This window comes from Macaca fascicularis, chromosome 2 (assembly GCF_037993035.2).
Source record: "Macaca fascicularis isolate 582-1 chromosome 2, T2T-MFA8v1.1".
Taxonomy (NCBI): Eukaryota; Metazoa; Chordata; class Mammalia; order Primates; family Cercopithecidae; genus Macaca; species Macaca fascicularis.
Window position 1 is genome coordinate 188,477,180 of NC_088376.1, and position 17,352 is coordinate 188,494,531.

At 39.4% G+C, this 17,352-nt stretch overlaps 1 protein-coding gene across 9 annotated transcripts in view; it reads right to left on the reverse strand.

Moving 5' to 3' along the window:
- Window positions 1–17,352, reverse strand: part of NSUN3 (NOP2/Sun RNA methyltransferase 3) — a 221,289-nt gene that overhangs the window by 13,713 nt on the left and 190,224 nt on the right. For 5 of the 9 annotated variants that reach the window (XR_012431764.1, XR_012431760.1, XR_012431759.1 and 2 more), the window contains one exon: window positions 13,626–14,638. The exons of 1 other annotated variant lie outside the window; for it this stretch is intronic. The gene's annotated coding sequence lies outside the window, so the exon portion shown is untranslated. Of the gene's footprint in view, window positions 1–13,625; window positions 14,639–17,352 lie in introns of those variants that run through there. 3 more of the 9 variants (XR_012431765.1, XR_012431762.1, XR_006695951.3) reach the window with 1 other exon arrangement.

A 17,352-nucleotide genomic window follows, 5' to 3' on the forward strand; every position in this document is an offset into this window, starting at 1 on the left:
CCTACAGCTTGAGGTTGGACCTCAAGCAATCTCCAACAGACCTACAGCTGAGCTGTTAGAAGGAAAACTATCAAACAGGAAGGACACCTACACCAAAACCCCATCAGTACATCACCATCATCAAAGCCAGAGGCAGATAAAACCACAAAGATGGGGAAAAAGCAGGGCAGAAAAGCTGGAAATTCAAAAAATAAGAGCACATCTCCCCCGGCAAAGGAGTGCAGCTCATCGCCAGCAACGGATCAAAGCTGGACAGAGAATGACTTTGACGAGATGAGAGAAGAAGGCTTCAGTCCATCAAATTTCTCAGAGCTAAAGGAGGAATTACGTACCCAGCACAAAGAAACTAAAAATCTTGAAAAAAAAGTGGAAGAATTGATGGCTAGAGTAATTAATGCAGAGAAGGTCATAAACGAAATGAAAGAGATGAAAACCATGACACGAGAAATACGTGACAAATGCACAAGCTTCAGTAACCGAATCAATCAACTGGAAGAAAGAGTATCAGCGATTGAGGATCAAATGAATGAAATGAAACGAGAAGAGAAACCAAAAGAAAAAAGAAGAAAAAGAAATGAACAAAGCCTGCAAGAAGTATGGGATTATGTAAAAAGACCAAATCTACGTCTGATTGGGGTGCCTGAAAGTGAGGGGGAAAATGGAACCAAGTTGGAAAACACTCTTCAGGATATCATCCAGGAGAACTTCCCCAACCTAGTAGGGCAGGCCAACATTCAAATCCAGGAAATACAGAGAATGCCACAAAGATACTCCTCTAGAAGAGCAACTCCAAGACACATAATTGCCAGATTCACCAAAGTTGAAATGAAGGAAAAAATCTTAAGGGCAGCCAGAGAGAAAGGTCGGGTTACCCACAAAGGGAAGCCCATCAGACTAACAGCAGATCTCTCGGCAGAAACTCTACAAGCCAGAAGAGAGTGGGGGCCAATATTCAACATTCTTAAAGAAAAGAATTTTAAACCCAGAATTTCATATCCAGCCAAACTAAGTTTCATAAGTGAAGGAGAAATAAAATCCTTTACAGATAAGCAAATGCTTAGAGATTTTGTCACCACTAGGCCTGCCTTACAAGAGACCCTGAAGGAAGCACTAAACATGGAAAGGAACAACCAGTACCAGCCATTGCAAAAACATGCCAAAATGTAAAGACCATCAATGCTAGGAAGAAACTGCATCAACTAACGAGCAAAATAACCAGCTAGCATCATAATGACAGAATCAAGTTCACACATAACAATATTAACCTTAAATGTAAATGGGCTAAATGGTTGAATTAAAAGACACAGACTGGCAAATTGGATAAAGAGTCAAGACCCATCAGTGTGCTGTATTTAGGAGACCCACATGCAGAGACACACATAGGCTCAAAATAAAGGGATGGAGGAAAATATATCAAGCAAATGGAAAACAAAAAAAGGTAGGGGTTGCAATCCTAGTCTCTGATAAAACAGACTTTAAACCAACAAAGATCAAAAGAGACAAAGAAGGCCATTACATAATGGTAAAGGGATCAATTCAACAGGAAGAGCTAAGTAGCCTAAATGTATATGCACCCAATACAGGAGCACCCAGATTCATAAAGCATGTCCTTAGAGACTTACAAAGAGACTTAGACTCCCATACAATAATAATGGGAGACTTCAACACTCCACTGTCAACATTAGACAGATCAACGAGACAGAAAGTTAACAAGGATATCCAGGAATTGAACTCAATTCTGCAGCAAGCAGACCTAATAGACATCTATAGAACTCTCCACCCCAAATCAACAGAATATACATTCTTCTCAGCACCACATCGTACTTACTCCAAAATTGACCACATAATTGGAAGTAGAGCACTCCTCAGCAAATGTACAAGAACAGAAATTATAACAAACTGTCTCTCAGACCACAGTGCAATCAAACTAGAACTCAGGACTAAGAAACTCAATCAAAACCGCTCAACTACATGGAAACTGAACAACCTACTCCTGAATGACTACTGGGTACATAACGAAATGAAGGCAGAAATAAAGATGTTCTTTGAAACCAATGAGAACAAAGATACAACATACCAGAATCTCTGGGACACATTTAAAGCCGTGTGTAGAGGGAAATTTATAGCACTAAATGCCCACAAGAGAAAGCAGGAAAGATCGAAAATTGACACTCTAACATCGCAATTAAAAGAACTAGAGAAGCAAGAGCAAACACATTCAAAAGCTAGCAGAAGACAAGAAATAACTAAGATCAGAGCAGAACTGAAGGAGATAGAGACACAAAAAACCCTCCAAAAAATCAATGAATCCAGGAGTTGGTTTTTTGAAAAGATCAACAAAATTGACAGACCACTAGCCAGACTAATAAAGAAGAAAAGAGAGAAGAATCAAATCGACACAATAAAAAATGATAAAGGGGATATCACCACCGACCCCACAGAAATACAAACTACCATTAGAGAATACTATAAACACCTCTACGCAAATAAACTGGAAAATCTAGAAGAAATGGATAATTTCCTGGACACTTACACTCTTCCAAGACTAAACCAGGAAGAAGTTGAATCCCTGAATAGACCAATAGCAGGCTCTGAAATTGAGGCAATAATTAATAGCCTACCAACCAAAAAAAGTCCAGGACCAGATGGATTCACAGCTGAATTCTACCAGAGGTACAAGGAGGAGCTGGTACCATTCCTTCTGAAACTATTCCAATCAATAGAAAAAGAGGGAATCCTCCCTAACTCATTTTATGAGGCCAACATCATCCTGATACCAAAGCCTGGCAGAGACACAACAAAAAAAGAGAATTTTTGACCAATATCCCTGATGAACATCGATGCAAAAATCCTCAATAAAATACTGGCAAATCGGATTCAGCAACACATCAAAAAGCTTATCCACCATGATCAAGTAGGCTTCATCCCTGGGATGCAAGGCTGGTTCAACATTCGCAAATCAATAAACATAATCCAGCATATAAACAGAACCAAAGACAAGAACCACATGATTATCTCAATAGATGCAGAAAAGGCTTTTGACAAAATTCAACAGCCCTTCATGCTAAAAACGCTCAATAAATTCGGTATTGATGGAACGTACCTCAAAATAATAAGAGCTATTTATGACAAACCCACAGCCAATATCATACTGAATGGGCAAAAACTGGAAAAATTCCCTTTGAAAACTGGCACAAGACAGGGATGCCCTCTCTCACCACTCCTATTCAACATAGTGTTGGAAGTTCTGGCTAGGGCAATTAGGCAAGAGAAAGAAATCAAGGGTATTCAGTTAGGAAAAGAAGAAGTCAAATTGTCCCTCTTTGCAGATGACATGATTGTATATTTAGAAAACCCCATTGTCTCAGCCCAAAATCTCCTTAAGCTGATAAGCAACTTCAGCAAAGTCTCAGGATACAAAATCAATGTGCAAAAATCACAAGCATTCTTATACACCAGTAACAGACAAACAGAGAGCCAAATCAGGAATGAACTTCCATTCATAATTGCTTCAAAGAGAATAAAATACCTAGGAATCCAACTTACAAGGGATGTAAAGGACCTCTTCAAGGAGAACTACAAACCACTGCTCAGTGAAATAAAAGAGGACACAAACAAATGGAAGAACATTCCATGCTCATGGATAGGAAGAATCAATATCGTGAAAATGGCCATACTGCCTAAGGTAATTTATACATTCAATGCCATCCCCATCAAGCCACCAATGAGTTTCTTCACAGAATTGGAAAAAACTGCTTTAAAGTTCATATGGAACCAAAAAAGAGCCCACATCTCCAAGACAATCCTAAGTCAAAAGAACATAGCTGGAGGCATCACGCTACCTGACTTCAAACTATACTACAAGGCTACAGTAACCAAAACAGCATGGTACTGGTACCAAAACAGAGATATAGACCAATGGAACAGAACAGAGTCCTCAGAAATAATACCACACATCTACAGCCATCTGATCTTTGACAAACCTGAGAGAAACAAGAAATGGGGAAAGGATTCCCTATTTAATAAATGGTGCTGGGAAAATTGGCTAGCCATAAGTCGAAAGCTGAAACTGGATCCTTTCCTTACTCCTTATACGAAAATTAATTCAAGATGGATTAGAGACTTAAATGTTAGATCTAATACCATAAAAACCCTAGAGGAAAACCTAGGTAGTACCATTCAGGACATAGGCATGGGCAAAGACTTCATGTCTAAAACACCAAAAGCAACGGCAGCAAAAGCCAAAATTGACAAATGGGATCTCATTAAACTAAAGAGCTTCTGCACAGCAAAAGAAACTACCATCAGAGTGAACAGGCAACCTACAGAATGGGAGAAAATTTTTGCAATCTACTCATCTGACAAAGGGCTAATATCCAGAACCTACAAAGAACTCAAACAAATTTACAAGAAAAAAACAAACAACCCCATCAAAAAGTGGGCAAAGGATATGAACAGACATTTCTCAAAAGAAGACATTCATACAGCCAACAGACACATGAAAAAATGCTCATCATCACTGGCCATCAGAGAAATGCAAATCAAAACCACAATGAGATACCATCTCACACCAGTTAGAATGGCGATCATTAAAAAGTCAGGAAACAACAGGTGCTGGAGAGGATGTGGAGAAATAGGAACACTTTTACACTGTTGCTGGGATTGTAAACTAGTTCAACCATTATGGAAAACAGTATGGCGATTCCTCAAGGATCTAGAATTAGATGTACCATATGACCCAGCCATCCCATTACTGGGTATATACCCAAAGGATTATAAATCATGCTGCTATAAAGACACATGCACACGTATGTTTATTGCGGCACTATTCACAATAGCAAAGACTTGGAATCAACCCAAATGTCCATCAGTGACAGACTAGATTAAGAAAATGTGGCACATCTACACCATGGAATACTATGCAGCCATAAAAAAGGATGAGTTTGTGTCCTTTGTAGGGACATGGATGCAGCTGGAAACCATCATTCTTAGCAAACTATCACAAGAACACAAAACCAAACACCGCATGTTCTCACTCGTAGGTGGGAACTGAACAATGAGATCACTTGGACTCAGGAAGGGGAACATCACACACCGGGGCCTATCATGGGGAGGGGGGAGGGGGGAGGGATTGCATTGGGAGTTATACCTGATGTAAATGACGAGTTGATGGTTGCTGATGAGTTGATGGGTGCAGCACAGCAACATGGCACAAGTATACATATGTAACAAACCTGCACGTTATGCACATGTACCCTAGAACTTAAAGTATAATAATAATAAATTTAAAAAAAAATAACCAGAAGTTTTGTTAAAAAACTTAGAAACAGAACTGAGCATTAATGAAATGAATGAAACATCTATTGTAAAATAGATGTCTTCGTATAGCATCTTCTTGCCAGTTTACTGTAATCTAAGACTCTATTCTCTGAACTACGTTAAGACAGACTTTTCCAAAGTGTGCCTCTATACCTTTATCAATATGACCAGGAGTGAATGACCAATGTCTGAATGATACTTTTTTCCTTTGATGCATTAATCATTCCATCACAGTTCAATCTACATTGTTTTTTGTTTTGTTTTGTTTTTGTTTTGGTCAGCATGAGATGACTTGTGTATCTCTTTTCACATGTCTTATCACTCAAATACTGACCAAAAAATACAAAAGATCACATTTCTTCCCCATAGTTAAAATGCTTTACTTCATTTCTTAGGTTCTGCAAGTTAGAGATAAACTTAACTTCTCAAGCAATCTTTTTTATGAGGCAAATACCCCATGGAGGCTAGCAGACTTTTTCATCTTAGTATGAATTAACTCCATCTGTTTGCTTTCTTCTTGCTGTGGTCAGCTGTGCTAAAAGAATCGATTTCTTAGCAGAGGGTTAGGAAGGGAGAAAATTGTTTTAGAATACAGGGATCTTTGAGGGAAGAGGAACCCAGTTGAATCATCACAGGACAAAGTGGGCAGACTTATGCAGTCTAATGGTTCAGGGCTTCTGAGAAGCAGGAGAGGGAACATGCTCAGGATACATTTTCTCACTCTAAATTCTTCAGTAGATGATCTAGACTCTGCCATAGATTCTTTCAAGTCTCAGACCTTGATTGAGAAAATTAGATGGTGAATTGTAGTTCAAAGGCTAAGTACATGAACAGCTCTCTCCCCAATCAGACATCAATGCCATCTCCATCTACAGTTCTCATTAGATGTCCTTTGAAAGGCTTTGGCACATATGTGTGGCATCAGAGATCTTGATAATTGCAAAATAATCAAGCTGTGAGCAGTAATTATTGACAATATAGAAGAATCATTGTATTTTTGCTGTTGTTGTTGTTAACTTGAATACAACCTCCAAATTAAGTGCCAAATGCAAGCCAAATGTGAAGTTCTCTCTATCAGAACTCCAAATATTGGAGTTTATTTGATTCTTAAAAATAGTATTTTCAGCCTTAAAAAGAAAGCTTGGAATTATTGGAATAAAAATGAATGAGTGTATATAACCGTATTTTATAAAATTTCACTTTCAAGCAAACTTTATGAGGCATTTTATTTTGTATAGAAACTTTGAAATAGCCTAAAGGCTTTCTTTGACCAGCTGCATATTCTATCTGTTAAATGTCTTCGGAGTGAAAAGATTCCCTCAGCAGAGGCACCTGCAGGATGTGCAACGATTCATTTTTATTCTGAATATCAGTTCTGTGGAAGCATCAGCTCTACTGGCTCATCATTTACATTCACAATGGACATCTGGAGCCAGAAAAATGAAACATTAGACTTGTTTGTGTTGTCAAATTAAAAAGGAAAAAGAGAATGGTTTAAAGTTCTGAGAGTCTCTGTAACATTTAATTACGCTTTCGACTGCAGTCCAATCAAAAATATGCTTTTGCAGGAAAATGGTCACCAAGAAAAAACATGCTTTGCTATTCAGATTGTTGCTAGGTCAACCTCTCAAATCACAAGCTTGGCAAAAAGCAGCCACCACAACGGGCAGAGTCTTTCTTCTGAAGAAGCCAAACAGCTCCTCAATAGGACTGTTTCCATACATTCCCAGGGGATGGCATTATTCATTTTTCCCTAATGAAGCACTGTGAAGCCAACTGCATCGAAGAAGTTAACTAGATCTGGAAGACTGTGCTATCAATATATGTATCATCCAGCTCTCATAAGATAAATTCAAATCCCAAATACATGACTGGATACCTAGTTGACAGAGGAACAGTGTGCAGTACCAAAAATAATATTTCGATGATTTTCTTACAGAAATTTTTGTTTTAGAAATTTTTTACATAAGAATTTTAGTAATTTTCAAAATCACTGCTCAGAAAGAAAAGAGCCTTGCTGTACTAAAAAAAAAAAAAAAAAAAAAAAAAAATTGGGGGCAGGCCAAGTGTGGTGGCTCACACGTATAATCACAGCACTTTGGGAGGCCAAGGTGGGAGGATCACATATGGCCAGGATTTTGAACTCAGCCTGGGCAACACAGTGAGACCCTGTCAGTATTGTAAAAGAAACAAAATGGGGACATTAATAACAACTGCGCCTTCTAATGATCTTATACTGATTATTCCTGGTGAAATTGTTTCAGATATTGGGCTATTTCTAGCCTAATTCAATCTGATTCAAATTAATTTAATCATCTGCTGAAGGTCTGACAAGAAAAACTTCAATAGGCAGATGACGGCATTGGCAAAAAAAAAAAAAAAAAAAAAGTGTTTTTCTTTTCTATCTTATCCAGCTATTACATCAACATTTATTGAGCCTTTACTGTGTTTACTGCACCATATAAATAACAGGGAAAATGCAAAATGGAGCTTACAACCTCACTAGAAAGAAGGAACACAATAAATGACAAGAAGAAGACAATGATTTCTAAAACTCCTAAGAAGCTTTGTGTAAATCAGTGATTTCCCTTTGTTAAACGTTCCCTCTCTACACACACACTGATGCAATGGGACAATTGAAAACATTGGACCTCTGAAAGAAAACTGTACTTGAAGAATAAAACAAACCCCTTCAAACTCAGATTTTTTACAAAATTGAAGCAAATTAATAACTATGAGGTTGGATACCAACTTCCTAAGATGAGTATACTGTAAGAGAACATATGAACAGTATGCAAAACTTTGTCATATTACGGTTACCACGTGTTGTTTATATTCAAAGTATTCTTTAAAATACTAGTACTTTTGAATAAATTTGTTATTGTTCTGAATGACTTTACTTATGAATTGACATTTACTTCTAAGTCACTTTAATATTTCACTTGACCTCATTTTTTAAGAGTTGAGGATTGTTTGGTTTTGTTTTTCACATTTCTACAAACGTGATAATTCACGTCACCTGGTAATACCTCTGAGCAGCACCATGTATTTTTATTTAGCAAATGACAAGGGGTTGGCACAGTGTTCAGGCTTGAAAATCTGTTCCTCACTTATTCATATTTTTTAACATACCAACAGCAGCTAGTCCTTATTTTTTTTAATTCACAAAAGTATTTAGATTCTATTCTTAAAATTCCCTTTACTTAAGTTTTGTTCCCTGTACAAGATGGAGATATTAAAATAGCAGGATGTGTTTACCACACTAGGGTATTGCTTGTGGTTAAGCTGTACATGCCTAAATGCCCAATATCAGTTTAAGGAACCCATCAGGTAATGGTCGTAGCAGGTATGGGGGGCTTCTCCTCTACTTTGGGCTCCCAGTTTCAGTACAGTTGCACATCCTGCCAAGCTAAGCAGTGATCAGACCACCCCAACTTCGTAGTTTGCCACCCAGAAAATCCAAGCAGATGTTCTGTGAGAGAAACGTGTTTGAGAGCCAAAATATATCATGAAAAACTATTGCTTTAATTCCTCCTGTAACCCTCAAGTGATTATATCATGAAGTATAGATTGCATTTCTCTACATTTTTCCTATAGCTTATCACTAGCAGGACAGCCAAAGCACCTATAAAACTGGAGTTTTCTCTTCTCTAGCTCAGAGTTTGGTTCTCAAATTTCCTACACAGCAGAAGAACCTAGAGGGCTTTCAGGGCTCCACCCCTGGCGTTTCTGATATGGGAGGTCTGGGTGGCATCTGAAAATTTGCATTTCTAATGTGTTTCCAGGTATTGCTGCTGCTGCCACCCCAGAAAGCAGGCTTTGAGAACCACTGCTGGCCTCACGGCTTTTTCTGCTTATTCTAATGTTATACACATTCTACAGTCACTTTAAGTCACAAAACACATTCTCCATACAAATATTAAAGGTATCCAGGCCAAACCATTAATCTCAGTTCAATATAAGAGCTCTCCAGTGTTCTCCCATTACAGTCTAGTGCTGAGGTAGGCTGTCTGCCTTCTGAGAAGTGCCTCTGCTCTTTCCCTCCACTTATGTCCTGCCCCACTTGCAAACTGTTCATGCATAGGCTACTAGCTGGAAATAAGATTAGAAAGTTCTTAATTGGCTATTACTTGTCGCTATCTTAAGCTGGCTTTGCGCACCCTAAGCCTGGCAAATGTGGAAAGCCAACTCTTTGTCCTGGGTAATTTTGTGGGTCCTTTTGGTGTCCCCCTCCACTCCAGCATCCCAACACCCTGAACCCATCTGACCAAAGCCCCCGTGGTCAGGGCAGTGTCCCTTCTTTGACTGGTGGCTGTTCTCTAAGCCTCTGCTTCTCTAAGTCCACTCGCTCACAGTTTCTCACCAAGGGAATGTGCTTACCCTCCCTGTGAAGCAGGATTTTCTTCTTAGTCACTTTGCAAGCCAGGGACCTCCAGCCAGTGATGCTCCACCTGGGCTTCACACGGCCACACTTCCTATTGCAGGAGATGACCCACCCGGGCCGAATCAGCCCATGCACTGCTTCCTGAGTTCTTGTCCTGCACCCAAGAAGAATGAGGATGTACTGACGATCAAAGAGTGAGCAAGGCAGGGAGTTTTACGGAGTGATTAAACAGCTTTCAGCAGAGAGGGGACTCAGGTATGGTCCTCCTACCCAAAGGCAGGAAAGTCCCCCTACTATGGCTGAGTTCAGGGCTTTTATAGGCTCAGAATGGGGAAGGGGCAGGTATTGGAAAAGGCAACATTTGATTGGTTAAAAGGCAGTATTCAGAAAGAATCAGTCAGGAAAGGGCAGTCAGACAGGAACAGAAGTTCTCACTCTGGGTCATGGGTTTCATCTGGAACCAGCAGTCCAGTCTTTCAGCCTTCAGGCTATTTTTGCCTCAAAGGTGGGGTTTCACCAGGGACTCACTCCTGTTTGCCTATGCATTTAGCTGCCTCTTGTTGTTATCACCTCAGGGTTCTCTTGGGCAGCCTTTGAAACAGTTCCAGGCCCGGTCTCTCCTTCCAGACCTTGGCCCTGGACAATGTTCACACATTTCTTGCCCCAATGTCATTGGGATGTTTTTACTTCCCAAATCCAGCTGTCGGTGAACACAAGCTCGCTCTCTACTCTGCTACAGACCACACTGACTACCCAGTCACCAGTGCAAAATATACCCCACCTGTAAAGTGTGGAGTCCTGACAAGTTAGCAACAATGAGGGAGGGGCCCCAGGTGGGGAAGAACAATTGTTCTGAGAGACAGTTAACCACAAACAATCTGCTTGCACAACATCCTGTTCCCAAATACCTCACTCTGCAGGTAGCCCCTCCAACATGACCCTATAAAACTTCCCTCCAACCCCTGCCTCCTGGCAGACGCCTCCTTCTCTGCTGTGCTGCCCATTTGCCCCCTTGAAATGTATTTTCTCTCTAATAAACTTGCTTTAACTCACTGCTGTTTCAGTAAATTATTTTACCAACCATGACACCAGCCCCAATCAGTCACAACCATGACAAAGAATGCATGTCAGGTTCTGGCTGGTTTTGTGGTGCCGCCTCCTCACCAGGCCTCAAGCTGAGGGAACCACTACCATCTCTAGTACTCCTTAGAAGTAATAAGATAGGAAAGGGCTCACAGCACAACTTTGTCCTAAAAGATCCTCTCCACAAAAGGAATCTTCCACATCCTTGTCCTCTTTCTTTGCTTTACTTCCTCCTTCCACTTCCTTCTCACAAGCTTAGAGCCTTCCTACATGCAATCATGCCCTTTGAACGTCTGCATTTTGTCTGGCATCTCACTAGGAATTCTCTACGTTTTTTCTCTCTGGGCGCTACAGCCAAAAATTTCAATGTAAACATCTTGTAACAATTAGAATCTTGTATCCTCTTGAACCAGACTAATTGCAATACCCAGCATCAAGGCTTTGTGTTCTCCAGACCACTCACTTTTGCAAATGCTTGTGAACAGTGTAGATTTTAGTGCGTCTGTCACCTGCACCGATGCCTCACATGATAACCTCTTTCAGCCATTTCCTTTTCCCTAAGTCTCCGTCAACTTAGAGGTCCCCATCTCTTACCATTTTCCTGCCACTGGATTCAACACTTCTTTCCCCTCCCTCAATCCTCTGGATCCAAATCCCTCTCTCCATTATCATGCAGAGTAATTTTCTTCAGGCAACTTGAACTTGTTAGAAGACATCAAGTTCCTGGAGGTTCAGCTTTTTCCTAACAATTGTCTCTCAATAAAATTGAATAGAAGCCCCTACATGCTTATTAATTCTACTCCTTATTGTTGTAATGACAATATCTCATTTAGCTTTCAGGAAAAACACTGTGAACGGAATATTAGAAAAGATAATTTTATAATGATGAAATTGGGGTGCAAGGTCTTAAGCTACTTGGCCAACATCACAAAGTAGAGGAGTGGCTACATTTACTTTTCATGTCGTCGAGGTGCATTTTATTATAAAACAATAAAACTCATGTGATAGCCTGGCCCGCAACCTTCCTTCCAGCTTCACCCAGGTGTGTCCTGTCAGGCTAGTGTCAGAAGAAGGAATGGGCACAAACAAATCAGCCTGGCCCAGGAACAGTGAAGACTTAGCATCAATCGATCAGAATTAACACTCCTAGGAGAAATGGTATTGCTTTTTAGCCAGTAGCTGCTGTCACCAACCACCGTACTGGCCACCATTTTAAAGGATTAGTTTCAAATTGCTTGTATTCCAAATTCCCACCAATTAACTCAGACTGACACAGGTTTGTGATATATTGAAACAAGAGGGGGCAGCCGTCCTCTCCTGTGGAGAAACAAGGGATTTACTTCTGAAGCTGCTATTTGCATTAATGGGAGTTGTGAATTTACCTTGTCTCATTTCAGTGGGAGGAGAGAGTTGGCTGGATGATGAATGTAGATAAGATTGTTCTATTCAAATGATTGTTTGCAATTTCTATTAGTAGCCATGGTTTATCTCCTTGTATGTCTTTATGAACCAAATTTTGCTCAAAAGTTATAATGCTTTAGATTATCAGCCGTATCAGGTAATGTCACCAATGATAAGTGCCTGCTGTTAAAATAAATGCTATGTTCTGTTCTGCATCTCAACTTGTTTTTAATGCAGACTCCTAGGGGCTTGTGCAACAGTGGGAATCCATTTATTCGCACAGAACAGCCTTTTGTTTACACAAGATCACTTGGTAATCATGCCGCCTGTGCACCAGAAGTCAAGAAAAATAATAAGCGTGGCTCAATCTGCAATGCTAAAACAAGGGGGCTGTCTTTTGACAGTCAAGCACTATTTCTGAGGATTCATGTGGCTTTTGATAAGCTACCAAACAACCAGAGAGGCCACATTTAGAACAAGGCCCACCGAAGACCTTTTGGCCTCTTCATTTTCATAAAGACTCTTCACAGGGCATGTTGAGCAATTTCTTAGTAATTGGAAATCAAATGTATTAAAAGAAAGCATAGCTAAGTATTCTCCCTGAAAGCTCAATAATCCCATTTATCATATTCTTCATACCAAAGAAATTATTTTCTGCAATCATAAAAGGTAAAGATATTGTCTCCTTTTTCCCATAAACCCCACTGTCCCCAGTCCCATGCACACTTTTTCTGAAATTTTAATACATGCACCTGGTACAAGAAGGCAATTGCTTATGTGACATGGCTTCAGAAATGTTACAAAGTCCTGCAAACTCCAAAATTTTCTTTTCACCTGCTTACCTGGATGAAATGGAATTAAAATAATATTTTCAAGCTAAGTGTTGAGAGTCAGTCTTTCACATATCTCTCATGCTTCTATACATCCTGCTGGGTGTGCCAGGAATGAAAGCCCATGACTGCTCCTTGCACTCTGCCTTTTATCAGGGCTGTGTTTCACTGAGCAACCTTGAGAAATGAGGTAACACCTCTCTCCAGACAAAAGGCAGGCTTGCTTACTACTTGCTATAAAAGTATTGAATTGCCCAAGTTATTGTTCCTCAGATGCGATGCGAACCCACTGCATGTGAGACATCCATCTGTCCCCTAGCACATGGAACTTGAAGCAAGGAGAACTGATGCAAACATACTGATAGTCATGCTGCTTGCTGTGTCATGAGTATTAAAGTCCTCTGTCTCTGACAAAGGAGTCTCATGTCTTCTGCCAGCGTCCATGAAATACTAACAGGATAACTTATTAGCTTGTAAGAGAGTCAACTCAAATTCCAACCCTGACACTAAGATGTATTATCTGTTCATGTTATACATACCCAGAAAACCACTGGCAAAATAAGGAAGGAAAAATCTATTAGCATATTAGCACAGGTTTCTTTATTGGATTTTCTTTCTTTTTCTTTCTTTTCTTCCTTCCTTTCTTATTTCCTTCCTTTCCATTTCTCTCTTTTCTTTCTCCCCTCCACTCTCAGTTCATGTGGTTCAGGTGTGTCGAACCCCTTTGCTTCTTAACTCTGTAAGTAGAAACATGGTCTAGTCTAGCTATTTGGAGCATTCCATCCTCCTGTTCACAGCAGTTGGTTCAAGCTCAAGCTAAGTAAATGAGACTCAATTTATTGAACACCAACCACAAATAGGGACTGTTCTAGCAGCTGCAAATATATTTGGAAGCAAAACAAACAAACAAAAAAAGATTCTTTTTTGGAAGAGTTTATATACAAGTGGAATTTTTCTGTACTATCAAGAAAGGACTGCTGTCCTTGAGCTGTGATTGATAAACTTGGTCAATGCAAGACTAAAGTGGCAGTGGCCATCCTCGTCTCTGTAAAATTCTATTTGATAATAAGCTCACTCCAGAGGAAAGATGACAACACTGATCCTCTAATGACCCATTTCCATTTATTTTTTAAACTGACAAATGAAAATGTTATATATTTATGATGCATAACATGTTTTAAAATATGTATACATTATCTTATGGCTAAATCGAGCTAATTGAAATATGTGTTACTTCACATACTTAATCATATTTTGTAGTGAGAACACTTAAGATCTGCTCTCTTGGTGATTTAGAAGTATGTAATACAGTATTATTAACTGTAGTTACCATGCTGTACAATAGATCAATTGAACTTATTCCTCCCACCCAGCTAACATTTCGTCTTGATGCCCCATTTGAGCACCTCTGTGTAGTTATGCATGCCTGAAGCCAAGTTACCCCCGGATATTTCGGTCATCTAAGTGGTGAATTTCATTTTTAAGTCAAGTCATTTCAAGTTGTGTTTTTGTCACTTAAAGAGTCCTATTCATACCTGGGTTAGGTGAATTTGGATAATAGTGCATACTATACCAGATAAGACTTGGGTCAATTAGCCTGTTAGAGCCATAAGAAGCCCTGCTGGAAAAAAACAAAAAAAGAGAGAGAGACAGAGACAGAGAGAGAGAAACAGAGAGAAAAGTTTAATTTTGTTTAAGTTGGCATTTGTCATACTATATCTTATTTTCTTTTTTTTTTTTTTTTTTTTTGAGAAAAAGTCTCGCTCTGTCTCTCAGGCTGGAGTGCAGTGGCGTGATCTCGGCTCACTGCAATCTCTACCTCCCAGGTTCAAGTGATTCTCCTGCCTCAGCCTCCCGAGCAGCTGGGATTACAGGCGCATAACACCATGCCCAGCTAATTTTTATATTTTTAATAGAGACGGGGCTCCACCATGTTGGCCAGACTGATCTCAAACTTCTGACCTCAAGTGATCCACCCACCTCAGCTTCCCAAAGTGCTGGGATTTCAGGCGTGAGCCACCGTGCCTGGCCTATTTCTTTTTTCCCATGAACCTTTTCACCTTGTTTGTTTGTTTGTTTGTTTTAGTAACTCCTATGAATTTCTTATAAAATCAATGTTCCACAAATCTTGCTTAAAAAATGTTGGTATATTCTTTTCCCTACATGTTCACGTTAAACTCATGAATCAGAGAACCAAGCAGAGTAAACAGAAAATGAGTGCACACATGAAAGCTTTCATCTTCATAATATTTTACTTATTCCACAAGCATTTAATGGGAACTTACTATGTGTCAGACAGAGTGGAAGGCACTGAATACGTTAACTCAGAAAGAAAATATGAGCAGAGAATATTACACAAAACCAGTGCCCCCCCGCCCCGACCACAGAAACACTCTATGTCTAAAAGTAATGCAGTGTTTCATTTCCATAAGGAAAGTTGATATTAAATTCTATCATACTAAGACCATATTAGAACATAGAGAAGTCCATTCATTTTCCTGATTTTTGTTAGGAATCACGAAGTAAATTTCTCAGATTATATACAGTAGCAATCTCTCAGAAGACAGCTAGAATTGTTGAAATAGCTCACCTATTTAGGACATAAGAATAATGTAATTTTTGGAATAGGAAACTTAATAATATCAGATTTACAACCCAATTTATACTCCAAAGGGTTTCAATTTGATCGGGAAATAAAACCAAAGTCAATAAACTGCTGTGTTAAATATTCCGAACAATGAATGAAAACTGCTTTGTAATGTGATAAGATGGAGGAACATATAAAAGAAGATATCTGTGGAGAATAATGTAATCCTGAAAGTCAGACTCACCAGGAAAGGACTGATGTGAATCTATTCAACAGGTTTTGGGGGTGGGGGAGATTTGTAGGTTTTTTTTGTTGTTGTTAGTTTGCTTATTTCTAGCATTTGTGTAGTTCTATGCTAGATACCCTGGGAGACACTTTTAAAAATAACAAATAATAATGCAGCATTCTACAATCATATTACTCAGTTTGCATAATCAGCTTGGAAGTTAGATATCATTTTTGACTTGCCCTCTAACTGCCCATGAAAAATTAGAAAACAGAAATAGATATGCAAGGGCTAAACATAAGAAATTGAAGAGAAAGATAAATTGGATCGGAATAGCTGTGGAAAACTTCTAAGAGAATATCAAGACAAGAAATTAATCTAAATAAAGCTATAGGGGGTTATTTTTGTTTTTATTTGCTTGTTTTTAAACTACAGAGTGTCCATTGTGTCACCAATTTGGCCGGGGCAGAGAAGTAACATTGACAAGTAGCTAAAATGTGGGCAGAAAGGACGGGCTCAATGGTGACAGATGATGGAAAGAAAAGGGAAATATCTTTCTCATTTATTTCAATAGGCACTTCTTGAATAACTACTATAGGCAAAACATTATGGTAGCCTTTGTAATTATATAAAGATTACTAATCTCTCAGATCTTTCACCAAGAAGTATCAGATACAGAACATAGTGCAGAGAAGGAAACATGTAGCAAGGGTCATCTGACTGATACAATTAAGGGCTACTGGAGGCTCAGTGTGGGGTGGATCCTCTCTGGTGGGAAGTCAGAAAAAGGAGGATATACTCTGAGTCTTGAGGAATGAAAAAACTTTGACAGGTAGAAAAGCACACGAGGAAAAAGAGATAAAACTTGATAATTCACTGCATAGAAAGAATGTAGAAGTTTGTCTCAAATGAGATAATGTATCTAAAATTGTTACCAAGAAGTGTGAGAATCTTCAGTTCTTAGTCTTACTTGGAGAATCCTGCCAAGTGACTGATTAAGCCACATTAAAAAAAGAGAATTTATTGAAAGAAAATAGATAGTAGAGTGTTTATAGAGAGAAAGAGTACACTCTGAAAGATGAGGAAGAGCAGGCTGAAAGGGAGTGAGCCTGCAGCAGCCTGAGAATTCTGAGTTGGGTTTTTATGATGTCGGATTTTTCTTGAAGTTCCAGCCTCTGTCTTAAGTTTCCACTTCATTCCTTTGTCTAGCTTTCCCACTCTTGCCTTAAGTCCCATCCTTTTCCCCTTCCCGGTTCCCTCCCGAGGCATGTGGGACCCTCCCTTACTATTAGTTGGTGCGCATGTGTGGACCCAGTGTTGGTTAGGAATTACCCCTGGCATCTCTTAGGAATTTTCCCTTTACCCTCTTCTCCTTATCAGCACGCAGCTAGCTACATTCTAACAGGTTAAATGCAGAGTGCATGACTTCTGGGCATCTTATCTTAATGGGTATTCCTTTCTGCTTAGATATTTCCCCTTCTCTCTGCTCACATCTAGTATGTAAGTTTGGGTGGTCTTTGGC